The 19285-nt window shown below is 41.3% G+C and overlaps 1 protein-coding gene across 2 annotated transcripts in view; it reads left to right on the forward strand.

Moving 5' to 3' along the window:
* The window catches only part of musk (muscle associated receptor tyrosine kinase), a 61078-nt gene that overhangs the window by 18830 nt on the left and 22963 nt on the right, over window positions 1-19285 (forward strand). The window lies entirely within an intron of this gene.

The raw sequence follows: 19285 nt of genomic DNA on the forward strand, positions 1-19285 counted from the left end.
CTTTTACTAATTCTAGGAACCACAAGCAGTCCTGCATTTTGCGAGCGAAGTGTTCTTATTGGATGGTAAGGGACTATGAGGTCCTTAATATAGGACGGGGCCAGTCCATGTAAGGCCTTATAGGTTAACAGGAAGATCTTGAACTTGATTCTAGAATCAACTGGGAGCCAATGGAGCGAAACTAACACAGGAGTGATGTGATCTCTTCTGCTAGTTCCTGTTAACAATCTAGCTGCTGCGTTCTGAACAAGCTGGAGACTTCTTAAGGAACTCTTAGGACACATATTTCTGATCTTAGCAATATTCCGCAGGTGAAAAAAGGCAGTTTACACGCCTGGGATATGTGAGCCTTAAATGATAAATCCTGGTCAAATAAAACCCCAAGGTTTCTAACTGTGGAATTGGGGGCTATACTTATGCCATCCAGGGAGACTATCTGAGCAGACAGATCATCTCTCAGGTTTTTAGGACCTAGTACAATGACCTCAGTTTTTTCTGGGTTCAAGAGGAGGTAATTAATTGTCATCCAGGTCTTGATGTCTCTGATGCAGGTGTTCAGTTTCTCTATATTGTCATTCAGGTCAGGTTTCATGGATAAATTTCCCACTTCCCATGAGTCGTAGGGGCTGAAGGCGGGGCTAACACTACTCACAATATTTACACAGGCATGCTCGGTCAGGTGTCTGTGGACTTTGAAAAGCTTCAACTTGTTAAAAAAGGAGACAATTTGTGTCAGATCAGGAAGAGTTTTTCATTTTCCCCGGGATACGTTTTGTTCTTTTCTGCCATAACCAGCGCAAATGATTGGCGGTCACTTATGTGTCGTGAGCAGAATCTAAACACTCACACTGCCCAGCAGTCTTTTTATTATTTATTTTAATACTCTCTGATGGATTTGCGAGTTGTATTAAAGTGAATTACCTATGAAATGAGGCTCAGTATGTCAAAATTATTGTCGCAGCACATCCGTGACAAATCCATCAACCGACTTTGCACGATCTCAGAGAGGAATAAGCAAACTCATGGGTAGTTTGACTTGCCACTTTCCAACATTGATGCTTGCATACGTTAATATGCCCAGAAATAGCCAATCAGCATGGCTATCAATTCTGCTAAACATCCCCCTGATTCATGGTGAGGAACTTTACACCCACAATTCCCCACTTCTCTTGAGTCTTAGGGGCTAACCCCCGGGTTGCCACAGTATAATGAGACGCAAAGAGCCGCATGCTCATTGGCCTCGAGCCGCATGCGGCTCGAGAGCTGCGTGTTCACCACCCCTGGGGGGTATTCAAGGAAGCATGTTTAAACTACCCTGACTTTAAGCCTGAACTCTGGCTGAAATCCGCCTGAATTTGCTTACTCTGGGTATGTCGGTTCCAAAAGACCGGATATAAGTTGGCGTAATTACGCTCGACTTGTTAACCCTGGCTTAATGCACGTGCTCGTCAAGTACATAAAGACACTCTCAATGGATCGCCGATTTCCGGAGTCACCATGGAAACGCGTGGTGAAAAAAATAGAGCCCTATACTTCAGTGAGACGGAGTCGAAGATTAATGACGGCGTACGAAGATTTTACGTCCATCAAAAAAGTAGTACGGCTGCATTAGCAAAAGAAAGAGTTTCTGCTTGTAGTAGAAAAACAGACAAAGTAAACGTACGAGTTTCTGATCTTATTTTTATTTTTTGATAATTTTTGATCTTACCATTTTTCTTGTGACGCATATATATATAAAACCTTTGTCCAATTTTGCCACCTTAAATTACTTCTATTGGTTACAAGTAATTGGGTTAAATGTATTCAACCTAATTTCTTACATTTATAAAACTCAATAATTGTTTATACAACTGAAATTTACATATTTATTTAACTAAATGTCATATTACTCCAATTCAATTAATATTTTTTCCATCTTAATGAATTACAAATCTTGAACTCTCATATGTCTAAGTTTGAGCCGGCAGACATACTCATTTGTATAACCATAAAAAGAACGAAATAATATGCACTTCATATGTGCATTCATTTAGGAATTTTCCAACCTTTTTATTATGACTTTAAAGTGTGGGTGACATGGCCTATTTTAATAAGCCAAAATATAGTAAATAGTTTCTATTTCATGTTGCGATTGTTTTTAATATTTTTCGAAAAAGAATAAATAGCGAAAAACGCAATATAAACGAGGACGGCCGCCGGCTTCACGCATTCCGCCGAATTCGCGCCGCCCTGTTTGTGACGTAACGAAAGGAAGACAAGGAAGACAACATGGCTAGCACCGATAGCGAAGCACAGAGTGATGCTACCGTCTCTATTAGCGATTTATCATCAGATGAACAGAAAGATGAAGAGGAAAGTTGCGGAGATTATCATGATGATGAGTCACTTTTGCAACCGTATCGATTCGAACCCTTTTGCGAAAGTGAGGAGGATATAGCAGAAAGTAGTAGGTCTAGTGATCATGCCGATGACGATAGCCAGCATGAAGATTCGGCTAGACTCCAGTAAGTCTAAAAAATGTATAAAATTAAATTACTCCACTTACCCTAAAATATACTCAAAATGTCCCCTTTTGGCCTAATCTAAACAAAGGTAAACACTGGTTTTCAACCCAATTTACAAAATAAATGTCACAAAATAAAAGTTTCCCAGATGGTACTACTCTTTAGTTAACAAAGTCACTGTATACCATTAACAACTGTGGAACATTAACAGTTTTACCCGTTTGAACCCGTTTGAAACCTTTTCTCGTGCGCGCGCGCGCGCTCACACACACACACAGTTCAGTTTACTCACGGTACCGGCACCTCAAAAGCAAAAGAAAAAAAACGTTGCAGGCCTGTTGCTTCTCTTGCAAAACATTGAGTGCGTTGAAATACTCCAGTTGGATCCAAGGACAACAGAAAACACGACTACTTCGCCTCAATGTGATCCATCGTGATGCACACTAGCTTAGCAGCCTCCGCTCCCGACTCCAGCGCCGTCCTCTCCGACCCAGACAACGGCTCGCTCGCTTCCAGCTCACCCGCCTTTCCTCGACTCAGAAGCCAAGATCCTCCTCCCAACTCTCCGTTCAAAATTCTTCGTTTGTGTCCCGATTTTTGTCCCTTCGAAAACGCAGACTTCTCTCCTGCAGATCTGGAGGGAAAAATCCTTCGCCGTCCACCTTCTTGAACTTTCCCCTTTTCAGCAGCGTTTCTTGTTTTGGGAATTTTATACACAGATACACTTTCACTAGATGTATTGCTACATCCAGCTGCCACACAACGACTTGGCATGTTGATGATTAACAGATTTAAACACGAGAGAAACGAAGACTACCTGTTTTGTTTACATGCTGTCCGAAGCGGAACTGCGAAAGTCAACGCCTTTCATGACGTCACAGGTCATATCGGGCTCACTTCCAGCCTGCGCTCTAGCGGCAGATCCAAATCTCTGATTCCTTCGAAAGATGTCTATTATTCATATGCTTCGGATTTTTTTCGACGCGAACTATTGGTATCAATAGAATCAGCGTTTAAAGGGCTTTTTTATTTGACAAAGTTGTTCAAAGCATGGCATCCACACTTTAAATAGTAGGGGTGCTATATAAACTCATCATCCTCTCCCTCCCTTTCACTCATGGTGCAGAGGCTTAAGCATAGTAGGACAAAATAACTCGGCAAAACACAGTTAAAAAACCTAAACAACTAAACACATTTGATCAAAAACCCACACTTAAACCCAAATCCGTCCAGACAGGCAAAGGGAATGGTGTCCCACAATCCCTTGTGGTGCCGATCTAACAGCAGCACCAAAGTTACACCTACTTAATTGAATTAATTTGAATGAAAGTAAAATAACTGTCTGATAACTACGTGTTATTTTTAAACTGACTAAACAAAAAAATGATTTATCTTAACAGAAGCAAATAATTAAGTTAGATCAAAGTAAAAAGTTTATCTTTCCAACATCCATATGTGTCCTTAGTATATCCTTAGTCTTATCACCCTCTCACGGTGGAAAAAGTATTATCTGAGCTTCTTCATCCACTAAATCATCTTTACATGGACATGCCATGCTGCTTCACCTCTCTGAAAACAAACTAACCTTCAACTAAACCTGCTCCAGACCAGGTTATGTTCAGACCATGAGTTGCCATGGCAACTTGACACATCCTGAAACATATCTCCATTTCTGGAACCGAAAGCTGAGGTTATCATCTTCCTTAGCCTCAAACTTACCATGCATAACTTGATTTCTGGAAAACCCCCCTGGTCTAGAGTGAAGGATGTAACAGAGAATCTTTCAATTTTTCAAAATAAAACATCTTTCAGATTCCGAAAGTAACCGAGTAACGTAAGTTATTTATTCTTTCTCTGCGGTACCGGTACCGGTCCGTGGCCCGGGGATTTGGGACCACTGTCCTAAAAGACATTCAGCTCAAATGTCATTCGGTTTTAGAATGAGATAAATTTTCATCCATAGCTACATATGCTGTGACCTAATAAAGGAGAAAATCAAAATTGAGTTTCTCAATAAAATTAGTGCAATGTGTGTAGCCAACTTTGGAAATTGGAAATGCTCTGTAGTTTTTAGGGCCCTCTTGGTTTGAGCATTATTCTTCCAGTCTTGATCATTGTAGAGAACTACACTATATTACCAAAAGTACTCGCTCACCCATCCAAATATCAGAATCAGGTGTCCTAATCACTTGACCTGGCCACAGGTGTATAAAATCAAGCACTCAGGCATACAGACTGTTTTTACAAACATTTGTGAAAGAATGGGCTGCTCTCAGGAGCCCAGTGAATTCCAGCGTGGATCTGTCATAGGATGCCTGCCAACTGTTCAACAAATTCAGTTGTGAAATTTCCTTGCTCCTAAATATTCCACAGTCAACTGTCAGCTATGTCAAAACAAAATGGAAGAGTTTGGGAACAACATCATCTCACCCACGTAAACTGACGGAGAGGGGTCAGCGGATGCTGAAGGGCATAGTGCAAAGAGGTCGCTGACTTTCTGCACAATGAATTGCTACAGAGCTCCAGACTTCAGATTAGCCCAAGTACAGTGCGCTGAGAGCTTCACGGAATGGGTTTCTATTGCCGAGTAGCTGCATCCAAGCCACACGTAACCAAGTGCAATGCAAAGTGCGTTGGACTCTAGAGCAGTGGAGATGCCTTCTCTAGAGTGATGAATCATGCTTTTCCATCTGGTAATCTGATGGACGAGTCTGGGCTTGGAGGTTGCCAGGAGAACGGTATATTTCGGGATATAATTAAACTGCATTGTCTAGAAATTTTCAAAGAAAAAGTTTGTTCCTAACCTTTTCTAAAATTATGCCACAATCAATGTAAGGGATTAAAGATGGTAGTATTGTAATTGGGATAACAATAATTAATTTTTAGCTTTTTAACGTTAAAAATAACTTTAAAAAATATTGTAAACTTAAACAGTTTTTATCTCAATTATTGTAAAAAACAAGTGAGACATCAAAAAAATCTGCAAAGATGTCACAATATTTTGTTTATTTTTTTGCATTTAAAAAAAGATTAATTTATACAAGTGTAACACCCGTGGAGCCCTCCTGTTAGTTTAGGGTAGAAGGGTGGGTGCTTGGGTTCGAACAATGTCCAGGTGGATACCAGAAAAACTGCACCTGATAAATCAAAGCGTGTCTCCTAATAAGAAAATAAAGAGACTCCAGAGATCTTTCAATATTTAGCCAAATTTTGTAAAGGCTTTGTTTAATAAATTATAATAATTTGGTAAATAAAATATAAATTGATACCCCAACAAAAAATATAAACCACTCCAATTAAGTGAAAAATGTATAAAATTAAATTACACCAGTTACCCTAAAATATACTCAAAATGTCCCCTTTTGGCCTAATCTAAACAAAGATAAACACTTGTTTTCAACTCAATTTACAAATTAAATGTCACAAAATAAAAGTTTCCCAGATATTACTACTGTTTAGTTAAAGTCACTGTATACCTTTAACAACTGTGGAACATTAACAGTTTCACCCGTTTGTCTTTGAAACCTTTTCACACACACACACACACAGTTCAGTTTACTCACGGTACCGGCACCTCAAAAGCAAAAGAACAAAAACGTTGCAGGCCTGTTGCTTCTCTTGCAAAACATTGAGTGCGTTGAAATTCTCCAGTTGGATCCAAGGATAACAGAAAACACGACTACTTCGCCTAAATATGATCCATCGTGATGCACACTAGCTTAGCAGCCTCCGCTCCCGACTCCCGCGCCGTCCTCTCCGACCCAGACAACGGCTGGCTCGCTTCCAGCTCACCCGCCGTTCCTCGACTCAAAAGCCAAGATTTTCTTCTGAACTCTCCGTTCAAATATCTTCGTTTGTGTCCCGGTTTTTTGTCTCTCCGAAAACTCAGGCTTCTCTCCCGCAGATCTGGAGGGAAAAAAATCCTTCGCCGTCCACCTTCTCGAACTTTCTCCGCTTCTTCTCCTCCGTTCTTCTTTCCTCCTTGACCCCGCCCCCTCACGTCTCCAGAGCCAATCACAATTGGCTAAAACGAGGGACTTATAAATGAACCAATAATCAAAATCATACAAGGAAATAAACTAAATGAGATTACACCTTTTTTTTCTTCTTTTCCTTTACCATTTAAAAACAATATAAACCCAAACCCTATTATTTACTCAAAATAATAGTTACATCCATACCAGAAAAATAATCTTTCACTTTATTTATTTTAAATAAAATTACTACCGGGTTACACCCTCCCCCTTCTAGAAGATTTTGATGCCCTCATCAAAATAAAATTTAGAAGACTCTAATAGATTCACAGTTAAGGGTAGGGGCCAGATAGGAACAAGTGAAACACAACGCCATGGGGTGGCACCAGAGAGTTTGACAGGGATTGCTTCTGAAGTCTCTGTAGAGTCCACTTCCCACCAGCACTCCATGGCTTAAAACATTCACTGGATGATCACAAGGCTTGCCCAGTTGATCGTAACACAACTTGACTACTGGACGTGTGATTCTTTTTTCTCGTCCAGCTATTTCCATCTCAGCTGCAGCATATTCATCTGGGTTGAGATCGGCTCCCTCTTCTAAAACATTGACTTCTGAATCAGTGTTTGGAGCTCCCTTTCCTATGACGTTGACCTCAGAATCAACATCGGGAGGTAGGTTTGAGCAACCAATAACTGACTCTGTCTCAACCAGATCTTGAGCTGGTCTTTCCACTCCAGCTTCAAAATTTACTGACCGAGTCGGCTCGGCGGACACATCAGAAAATGGCACCACCCTACTCCAGTTGAACTCCAAAGTTTGTGGGAGGTTAACTTCCTCATACTCCGATCCTGAGGACATTTCCTCATCATGGTTGTCGGTCTGACCTGGTTCCTTCACCCTTCTTTTTTGGGCCCTGGTAACAGGTCTTTGTTGGGTCAGATCTTCACTTTGGTCATCAGGGAGTCTCACCAAATACCCGATGGGTAATAAATGGTTACGGTGTATTGTCTTCTCTGCTCCCATGCCTTTCTCTGGCTTGATCTTGTAGACAGGTAAGTTGGGTAGCTTCTCCACCACAACATATGGTGAAGACCTCCATTTGCATTTTAACTTGTGTTTGCCGGTAATTCCAAAGTTTCTCAACAGCACTCTGTCTCCTTTGCTGAGAACTTGCTCTTTGACATGCTTATCATGAGCTTTCTGGTTTCTTTTATGGTTCTTGTCTGCTGTTTCTGTAGCAAGGCTGTAAGCTCTTTCAAGATCTTGCTTGAGCTTTTCAATATACTGATGATAAGACTTGGTTCTTTGATTGTCATCAGTCACACCAAAACAAATGTCGACTGGTAAGCGAGCTTCTCTGCCAAACATTAACAGGTAAGGTGAGTAACCTGTTGCATCATTTGGAGAACAGTTATAGGCGTGGACTAAATGACTGATCTTTTGACTCCACTTTAGTTTCTGTCTTGGGTCAAGAGTGCCAAGCATTGACAAGAGTGTTCGGTTGAATCTCTCTGGTTGCGGGTCTCCCTGAGGATGGTAAGGAGATGTTCTTGATTTGCGAACACCCAGCATTTTCAGAAGGTCTTTAATTAATTTGCTTTCAAAGTCACACCCTTGATCCGAATGTATGCGGGCAGGGAGTCCGTAATGCACAAAGTAACTTTCACACAGAATTTTAGCCACTGTTGTCGCTTTTTGGTCTTTAGCAGGAAAAGCTTGAGCGTATCTAGTAAAGTGATCTGTCACTACCAAGATGTTTGCAAAACCTTGTGAATCTGGCTCAAGTGACAGAAAATCGATACAGACAAGGTCTAGAGGGCCTTGGCTGGTAATATGGTGCAAGGGAGCAGCTCTTTGTGGAAAAGCTTTACGAGTGATGCATCTGCCACAATTCTTTATGTACTGCTCAATCTCAGCTCCCATCTTTGGCCAGTAGAACCGATCCCTAATAAGTTCAATGGTTTTGTCCATGCCCAAATGACCAGACTCATCGTGTAAAGACCTCAAAACCATTGGGACAAATTCTCTGGGCAGTATCAGCTGCTTTACTTCAGTTCCTTTTCTCTCCACTTTTCTGTATAGTAACTGGTCTTGGATAACAAGCTTGCTTGCTTCTTTGCTCAGTAGGACTGAATTTGGGTTGTCTGTGCTTGGAATTGATGGACCTCCACTCAGAGTCTGTTTGACTGGAGCAATAGTGGGGTCAGTGTCTTGGGCTCTGACAAGGTCTTGGTGACTAAACCGAGTCAGTGAACCAAGTTCTAACCGAACTGGGTTAACAAAACACTCTGGCAACCCATCAGGTGACACTCCAAGAGATTCAGCAACAATGGTAGACTCCTCAAGAGTTTCGCGGCACTTGATTTGCTTGCACAGAGCCTTTACGCTTTCAGGTGGTATACTTTGCCAGCCGTCTAACATTGTAGAAAGGGGATTTCGTGACAAGGCATCTGCATCGATGTTTCTGGAGCCAGGCCTGTACTGCAAAGTAAAATTGTAAATTGAGAGTGCAGAGAGCCAGCGGTGACCTGTCGCATTGAGCTTGGCAGTAGTAAGAATATACATAAGTGGCTTGTTGTCAGTTCTTACGGTAAACTGGGCTCCGTACAGATAGTCGTGAAATTTGTCTACCACAGCCCACTTGAGCGCCAAAAACTCAAGCTTGTGTACTGGGTAGTTCTTCTCTGAGGCACTTAGCTTGCGGCTTGCAAAGGCGACTGGTCTTAAACCGTCAGGGTGCTCTTGGTTAAGAACCGCACCGAGCCCATGAAAACTAGCGTCAATATGAAGGACGTAAGGCTTGGTAGGATCAGCAAATGCCAGTACAGGTGCATTTGTGAGGCACTGAATGATCTTTTGAAATGCCTCGGTACAGAACTGATCCCATCTGTCACCAAAAGGCTCATTGACTTTGAAGTAGCTCTTATCTGGCAAAGTAACAGATTTTCTCCTCTTTTGAGTGGGTGGATACCCTTTGCAAAACTCAGTGAGTGGCCGAACAATGAGGGAGTAATTTTTATAAATCTGCGGTAGTATCCACAAAACCCCAGAAAAGACTGCAGGGAAGGAAGATCACATGGTTGTTTCCACCGTGTCACAGCTTCCACTTTGGCTGGGTCTGTTGAAATGCCCCGCTCAGACACAATGTGCCCCACATAGGTGACTTGTGGGCGGCAGAACTGGCACTTGTCCAGAGACAGCTTGAGCCCAGCCTCTTCTAGACGAGTGATGACCTTGATGAGCCTTTGCTCGTGTTCCTCTAGAGTCTTGCCGAACACAATGAGATCATCCAAGTAGACGATGACCTCGAGCATGTGCATGTCTCCGACTGCCTTTTCCATCAGTCTTTGAAATTTCGCAGGAGCCCCTGTGATCCCCTGCGGCATCCGCTCAAACTGGAAAAATCCTAGAGGACAGATGAAGGCGGTTTTCTCTTTGTCCTCTTCAGCCATTGGGATTTGATAGTATCCGCTGCAAAGATCCAACACTGAAAACCACTTGCTGCCTGACAGACAGTCAAGAGCATCATCAATACGTGGAACAGTATACTGATCAGGTATAGTTCTGCGGTTTAAAGTGCGATAGTCGACACACATGCAAATTTGACCATTCTTTTTACGAGCCAGTACAATCGGGGAAGCGTATGGACTTCTCGACTCTTATGATCCCAGCAGCCAGTAAACCCTGCAGGTGCCGCCTGAGATCGTCCAAATCAGCTGGAGCAATGCGTCTTGACCTCTCTCTGAAAGGAGTGTCATCGCTTAGACGGATACGATGGTTGACCCCCTTTGCTAAACCAACATCCCACTCTTCAGTAGAGAACACATTGGCATGCTTGGCTAGCTTCTGGCTGAGTCTCTCTCTCCACTCTTTTTTTATTGGAGAATCACCAAAGTCAAATAGAGAAGGGTCAATAGTTGGAATGGTTTCCACTCTGGAGCTTGGTGAATCGGTCACCATGTCAGCAACATGTAGGTGAGCAATTACTGTGCCCATTGGAATGGCTGTTTGCTTCAAGGATTCATTACGAAGGAGCACCAAGAACTGATTAGGGTCCAACTTCTTGGAGAACAAGACTGTAGGCTGGACCAGCACACTTGATGGTAGAGCAGGTGAGTGGGCCCTTCAGTAATGAGGATGCTGTCTCCGATGTCTCATTTCTGTTTGACTTTACAAATTATGACTTGTTCAGTGCCAGGAGGAATAATGAGGGGACCTGGTCCAGACCACTTAACTTCAGCTACAGGCAAATTGTCAATGCCAGTTTTGTATGTAGCTGTAGGGACAGGTAAATGGCTTTTCTCTTGCACCTGAACTTTTACTGAGTATACTTTCTCAGTGTCTCCCAGCTTCAAAGGTTGGAAACCCTGAACGTTTGTGCCGATCAAGACAGGAATTGTCTCAGAGCAACGTGGATCAGGACACACCAAGGCCAGGACAGGAACAGAGTTAACTTTTTTGGACTTCAACTTTTTTGGCAGTTCCAAGTCAACTTGAATGTAGCCTTTGTAAGGGTAACTGCTCTCTGACTCACTCAGTCCCCAGATGGCTAAACCAGTTAGAGGATTAAGTGGGATATCACGCAGGTGTTTCGTGTACCAGCTGTCGAAAATGATGTTAACTTGAGAGCCACTGTCCATCAACGCAGTGCAGGGGTTGCCATTGATCTTCACTTGAACAGTGGAGGGTGGTCCCACCAGCCCACCAGGCAAGCGGCTGATTGGAGCATTTACAAAGCTTCTCCTTACACTTGCATGGGTGGTCTTTGTTCTCGTCTTTTCCTCAGATGTCTGGTTTGGTTTAGTCTTTCTCTTAGCTTGCAGTAGTTTCTTTATAACTTTCTGGTAGTTTTCGGGAGCAACACACTTATTTGCATAGTGCCCATCCTCACCACACCGATAACAGAAGAAATCACTGAAGTCTCTGGACCTTTGCTGCATAGGTCTTGCCTGCATTTCCTGTTGACACGGCTCAGGAGCATCACAGTACTTTGACTTCACTGACATTACAGAGACTTGCTTACTAAGATTTAAAACCTCTTTCTTGAGTGCTTGAATATTTTTGTCTTCAGAGCTCTCCACCACGGGAGTAACTGGTGGTAGAGCACCCGCAGAAGCAGGACTTGTCTTGGCAGAAGGTAGAGAGAGTTCACTTACTAGTGCTCGAAGCTGATGAACCTCAGCTTTCAACTTTTTCAGTTCTGAGTTTTCGGGGTCAAGCGTCAAAGATGTGTTCTTGACATAGACTGGCTTTGGTGGGAGCAGTCTGCGACGAGAAGCTTCATGTTCCTCCTCCAGACGTATTTTATTTAAGAGTTCAATAAATGTGGGAGGACTGTCTCTACGATCTCTTAATCCGAGGTTTAGGATCATGAGATCTGATCTGATGGCCCCTTTGATGAGTTGATCCAGACGTGCTTTGTCTGCTGCTGATGGAGGGAGTCCGCCCCTTTTCACCACTTTGTTGAGAACTCTTTCGAGGCGTCTCAGAAACTCGGAGAGTCTCTCATTAGGATGTTGACACAACATTCTAAAGGCAAAATATAGATCTTCACCACTTTCAGGGGTGCCAAACGCGGTCTCAAGAATGTCAACGTAGTCGCTAGAAGTTGCAGCTGGGTTGTTGAAACGTACAGCCTGCAGTATTTCAAGCGCAGGACCCTTTACACTTTCCATGATCTTCATTTTCTTTTCTCTTTCTGGACGCTCACTTTCTTCAATCATGAGTCTGGCTTGTTCAACCCAGTTCTCCAACTGTTCTTCTCCAGTAGGTGTGGGTATAACCCCTGAAAATATGCGCAGTCTTCTATACATGTTGTTGTCATTATTTGCAGGTTTATTTGTCATTGCAGAATATCCCCCACAGCCCTGATGATCGCTTCAGGAGTAGATGCTTGCAGTGGTGACTGAAAACTGGAAGCAGATTGTGGCTCTGTCTGACCATCTCCGACTAGGTGACTTTGTAATTCTTCCTCAAGCTCAGAGGGTCCAAAGATTCTCCATGCCGCATCAGACCCCTCGGACATGACATCAAGTGGAATAGCTGCTGTGTTCACTTTCTCTTTGCACTCACATAGCACAGTTAAACTTTGGGACTGAGGGTCATATATTCTCCCTCTCACTTGGACTCTTCCAAGGGCTTTGATAGTCTGTAGCGTTTCTTCAATGAAACCCACATCCACTTCTGGAGGTACATCTTTAACCAGCAGGGCTTTCATTGGATCCAGGCCTTCTCCAACACACCAGTTCTTCAACTGAGCCATCCCCAGGTTGTGCGTGTCACTTGTTAGAATAAATTTGGTAGGCGTTAATATTAATTCAGCTTTAATATGCTAAATTCAAAGTTTCAATCAAGATTTTTTTTTTTTAAATTGATTGTACACAACAGGTTTTTTATTTTTTATTTATTGGACAAATATTTAGATCTCTGGGTCAATATTAATGTTAAAACTACTTACAAGTTAATTTTAATCCAGTTATGGACTAAAGCAAAAAAGTATCCCAGCAGTGCCTCCAATTTTATGTAACACCCGTGGAGCCCTCCTGTTAGTTTAGAGTAGAAGGGTGGGTGCTTGGGTTCGAACAATGTCCAGGTGGATACCAGAAAAACTGCACCTGATAAATCAAAGCGTGTCTCCTAATAAGAAAATAAAGAGACTCCAGAGATCTTTCAATATTTAGCCAAATTTTGTAAAGGCTTTGTTTAATAAATTATAATAATTTGGTAAATAAAATATAAATTGATACCCCAACAAAAAATATAAACCACTCCAATTAAGTGAAAAATGTATAAAATTAAATTACACCAGTTACCCTAAAATATACTCAAAATGTCCCCTTTTGGCCTAATCTAAACAAAGGTAAACACTTGTTTTCAACTCAATTTACAAAATAAATGTCACAAAATAAAAGTTTCCCAGATATTACTACTGTTTAGTTAAAGTCACTGTATACCTTTAACAACTGTGGAACATTAACAGTTTTACCCGTTTGAAACCTTTTCACACACACACACAGTTCAGTTTACTCACGGTACCGGCACCTCAAAAGCAAAAGAACAAAAACGTTGCAGGCCTGTTGCTTCTCTTGCAAAACATTGAGTGCGTTGAAATTCACCAGTTGGATCCAAGGATAACAGAAAACACGACTACTTCGCCTCAATATGATCCATCGTGATGCACACTAGCTTAGCAGCCTCCGCTCCCGACTCCCGCGCCGTCTTCTCCGACCCAGACAACGGCTCGCTCGCTTCCAGCTCACCCGCCGTTCCTCGACTCAAAAGCCAAGATTTTCTTCTGAACTCTCCGTTCAAATATCTTCGTTTGTGTCCCGGTTTTTTGTCTCTCCGAAAACTCAGGCTTCTCTCCCGCAGATCTGGAGGGAAAAAATCCTTCGCCGTCCACCTTCTCGAACTTTCTCCGCTTCTTCTCCTCCGTTCTTCTTTCCTCCTTGACCCCGCCCCCTCACGTCTCCAGAGCCAATCACAATTGGCTAAAACGAGGGACTTATAAATGAACCAATAGACCTTTTTCGCAAATACCGGAAATACGTCATCAACGTGTAAACCTAGTTCCGGTTTGTGCTTCGCTGGCGGAGGAATGGCAGAGCCTAGTGTGTTTTTAAAGAGCTTGAGTTGTGTTCCGAAGTTCACCAGCACCGATGTGATGAAGAGTGTGAAGATGCATTCGTCCACTAAAGGAAACAAAGTTAAGGGATATAATTTCCTCCACGAAGAGTTTATCCACCATTACCAAGGTAAGCTTCAGCTAGCTTAGCCATAGCCGCATCACCGGTAACTCTGTTTATGTCAACTGTAAATCTTGGCGTTATTAATTTGTAATATAAGGCATAACACATCGCAGTGAATATGTTGTGTGTATGTTTAAGTGAAAAGGCATGAGATTAACATAACACCCAAAAATTTGGTGAAGCTGTAAATAAGAAATGCTAAGGTGCCCGGATGCGCGTTCATTCTTTTTTCTGCGGTTGCGGCACTTTCTTCACTTACTATTAGTATTATTTTTCTGAAACTAGGGTGACCACACGTCCTCTTTTCCTGGACATGTCCTCTTTTTTGATACTTATATAATAAAATAACATTGAACATAGATGAAATGTAATCATATTTGCTCTATGTACGCAGCTCTGCACACCAATTACTCTCGATGCTCCTCTTTTGATGTAGCAACATAAGTATGTCTTAATTTCAACCTATTTAATTTATTGTGTCTAGATATCACTGGATGCAGAATGTGCCAACCTGAAAGCTTTCTTCTGCAGTTGTGTGGCTGCTAAAGGATTCTGCAATCACTTAGTTGCCATCCTGTTCCAGACCGCACATTATTCACAGCTGGTTTGCAGGCTGCTCCACCCACCCTGGCCTGCACGAGTGGCTTGCAAAGATGGCACAGACCTAGAACACAGGTGGGTTTGTGATAAAATTGTCATTAGGATTTTAGAACGGATGTGTATCCATAACAACTGTAAATTATTATAAAAACACCCCCAGTAGTGACTGCAGACTGTAATTGCTTTTTGCCTTTTACTTCTAAGGGATTCCATCCTGAACCGGTTAGTGAGCTGGTGGTGCAAAAGCCCAAAACAGTTGGCAGGGACGGTCTGAGGTCCACACTGTACAAGGCATATACAGGTGATTCATTTAACTTTTTGTTGCTTTGTGAGCAAGTTAAGTTGTTTTTTCTAATCTTATGACTAACCAAATTATGGTTACAGCAGATATAATGAATTAAATTTAAATGTAGTTATGCACTTATGTCTAACTTTTGTGTGTGACCAATAATCTTGTGTTTCTCTTGTGTAGGACCACAGCCAGATCCATATCTGATGGCATCTGGAAGCAGATTATGCCAGGTCCAGCCCCAACCTCTCATGTCTGTGTTTGGGGTTTCTGAGATGGAATGAAAGAGAACTTGGATATATATTATTATGGCAAATGCATGAATGCATACCTTAAATTACACTTATCTTGTCTTTAACAATCAGTTGAGCCTTCTGCCTTACTGTTAATGATCTGTAATGTTATTTTTATTGTAAATGTTTGATGTTATTTGTGTTGTGAATAATCAGTTGTTACGCATACCAAAAAATTAAATGAGGCACAATTTTGACCAAAATTGTTTTATTTGTTCATCTAATTTTTTTTGTGAAGTCAAAGTCACATTTCAACAGAAAAATATAAAGAATATAACAATTATATTTAATTAGATTTTAAGAATATGTGGGAACACTAACTGTCCGCCATGACATCGTCTCCTGGCTGCAGCAAAGGAACTTGGCTTCTAAGTCATGGATGTATCCAAAGCCTCATCCAGAGCACCTGGAAAGATAAAGAAATTAAAAACCAGTCTTAACATATTTTTGCTACCTTTCAACACAACACAGTAATCATGTTTTGAAAAGTATGTTAACTATTTAAGTACAAATATGTTTCATTTATTTATTTTTTTGTTAAGGAAAATACAAAATGACAAAATACTCAATTAATTAAATACATGTAATTAAAATAGATGAGAGCGTGAACAGCTTTTATTATAAATATTAATTTGTTCAGGTAGAAAATGCATTTATCCAATAACGGTACACATAGTTGACTAACTTTAACCAAACACATGAACAACCTTACCTGCAGGTGGGTGTGTCACGTAGTTGTGATCCATTTACTGCCTTAGCTTAGCCACCATGTTGCTATCTTCACAGCACAGCTGCATAGACTGGCGTTTGAGGTTCTGTCATATACTGACTCCCTTCTCAAAGGAGCAGTTAAGTTTTTCCAAGGGAAAATACTCGGGACGACACCACTCTTCAGGCGACGAACGGCGCAGCCGCACCACAATCCGGAGCGAAGTTAGTGAGTGCCGCCAGCAGACGGTGCTACCTGTGTTTACATTAAAACTATGCCCTTCCTCTCTTCGGATCGCCTATATCCATTTGGGTTTCAGGTCTGGATCAATAGGAAAATAATGAAATGAAAGGCCGGGCTGTTTTTGGTTGGAAGACGAACAGCCTGGAACACAACAGAAACTGCAACTCTTCGACTCTGCCATTCTTCATATGTGCCGCTATGCTAACAGGAAGTTGTTTTACATGTCATTGACGTATTTCCGGTCGAAAAATGCGGAAGTGTGAAAAAGGTCTATAATCAAAATCATACAAGGAAATAAACTAAATGAGATTACACCTTTTTTTTCTTCTTTTCCTTTACCATTTAAAAACAATATAAACCCAAACCCTATTATTTACTCAAAATAATAGTTACATCCATACCAGAAAAATAATCTTTCACTTTATTTATTTATTTATTTTAAATAAAATTACCACCGGGTTACACAAGTTACTGCAGATTAGGTTTAAGATTGCCAATGGCTATAATACCAACATTATATTTTAGTCATAGAACATTTTTAACGCGTTGTAGGTGTTTTATACTTTCTTATTAACAAGTTTTCTTTGTACAAACATAACAGTACCTTTAAATGGAGAATATTTACTTTGTCCTCAGTATAAAACAAAACAATTCAAAACAATGAAAAAGTTTAGGTTTAGGAAAACTAGTTCATGGACACACTAAATACTTGACAGAAAAAAAAAACTTTTCAGTTTGGTAACTCATGTACATTCAACCATCATTGAGGAACATTAAAGATAACATAGGGCATAAAAAAGAACAAATACAAAAGACAAAATACAAATACAAACAAATACAGCATGTAGCAATGTTGTGTGACTGTGGAAAGTTGTGTCCCAGCTAAAACGTCAGGGGTTTGATTCCTGGCAACCACAGCCACAGTATCAGGAATTGGTGGTGTAGAACCCAAAATACAGGAGACTGGGCTCAGTGACAGAAACTTAAATATTTCATAAATGAACTCAAACATGACCAGAAACTGATCTCAGACCCATCTTTCCAGGTGGTCTCGTTTTTTCCCCAATCGGACTGAGCTTCAGTTCGCTCTGAGTTTCCTCAGTCTGACTGTTCACAATCTATAGTTCATAAACACTTATCATCGTACCTTCATAGCTGTGGCCTCCTTAGTAACTGCCTTCCAGCATGCCTCCGCTGTACCAAAGTAGCAAGTAAAAAGTGTTGTACCTTATGTCAATACAGACATTCAAAATTGGTCAGCGAAATATAAAGTTTGAGTAAGTGAACTATCCCAACAAGGATTGCAAATCGCAGGACTCTGTCATTGCTTTGCCTCGACTTTGTAATTCTGACTGAAGAGAGATCTTTAGTCACAGGCTTTTGTTTATAAGCTTTGGTTTGAAACACAAATGTCTTGTTGAGAAGCAGTCTGAATTCAGACAAAGCGCAAGGTTTAGGTCTCAAAACCTACAGACTTTTCCCCTCCTAATACACCGTAAATGTTCTCGGATTAAGCAGCATGACTGCTCCCACATTGTTAGGACGCAGTACAAAAAGGCTTTGAGGACAATTGACAAAAAAGTACCATTCACTTTGTGAACCATTCACCCACCTTGAACAACACGTATCATTTCTTACGTGCACTTAATTAATTGTTCTGGGCCACAATCACACGTCCATTCACACCTAGGGGCAATTTATAGTCACAAGTGCCTGGAGAGAAACCCATGCATGCATGGGGAGAAGATGCAAACCCCACACAGTCCCAGCTGGGACTTGAACTGGGCCTTTTTGCTTTGAGGCAAGAGCGCTAACCACTGTGCCTTTTATTGTCATGTTTTCTGATTAATTTGTTCTCTATGAAAGCCTGGCGAACTGTCCAGTGTATACCACACTGTTGCCCTTCAGTAGCTGGTTTGACTCCATCATCCCCATGATCCCAACCAGGAATAAAGCAGGTTCAGAAAATGGATGGTTGGATGGGTGAAGTGTCCTCAACTGCACAAGCTGATTTTACAAATGTTTTCTGCATTTTAGGAAAACTACAATAAAGGTTCCTCACAATATGCCTTTTGTTCAGATTTTCACAATATGGAGGTTTCAATATGGCGCAAATGGAAACATTCTAGGTTAAGGGTGTCCAAACTTTTCCGGGCCATGCGGCACCCCCAACCAACCCAGGCGCTCAAACCTGACTCCCCACCGCCAAGATATCAAGCATGATATTTTGCAGAGATTTCTGGGAAATTTCTAGGGCACTGGATTTGGGAATTGTAGATTCAGACAGCCCTACATAATAATGCACAAAGTAGTGAGGAATTCAAACACAACCCTTGTGTACAAGCCAGAATAAATCCTTCTATAAACTCTTCATTTCCTAGAAGAAAGTTTATGCAGAACAACATAATTTACAAATCATCAGACAATGAGCTTTTGCTCGTTTTGCCTAATTTGTGAGCCTACTTACAGAACATTAATGTGCTTTAAACTTCAATGTCAGATTGGATCTTCTTTGTTCAAATCACCAATCGTGGTGATGGGGTTGAAGCGAATGTCTCAGATTGAGCTGATAATACACATTAGCTGTCACGATAATAAAGCTGACAATGCTGCCAAAGAAAAACTGCTCACGATCAAAATTCATTGATTGATTTTAAGTGTTGCTCTGAACAGAAAAACAAGTAAAAATTTCCTGAATGCTGTTGCCATCAACTCACATCACATGTCTTGGTCTGGGTCGTAGGGTGATTATCTCAGATGGGATTACAACCCCTTTAAATGTGTACTTTATATGTGTGTGATTATGATTAAAAAGACTTTGGCATCAGATTTTTTTGGCAGCTGTTTTAGTCAATATATTTTAGTGGGTAGGAGTGAGCTTGTCCTAAAGACAGGTGGTGACAATTACAAAGTCTTCGTTTTTC

Source organism: Oryzias latipes, chromosome 12 (genome assembly GCF_002234675.1).
Source record: "Oryzias latipes chromosome 12, ASM223467v1".
NCBI classification, from domain to species: domain Eukaryota; kingdom Metazoa; phylum Chordata; class Actinopteri; order Beloniformes; family Adrianichthyidae; genus Oryzias; species Oryzias latipes.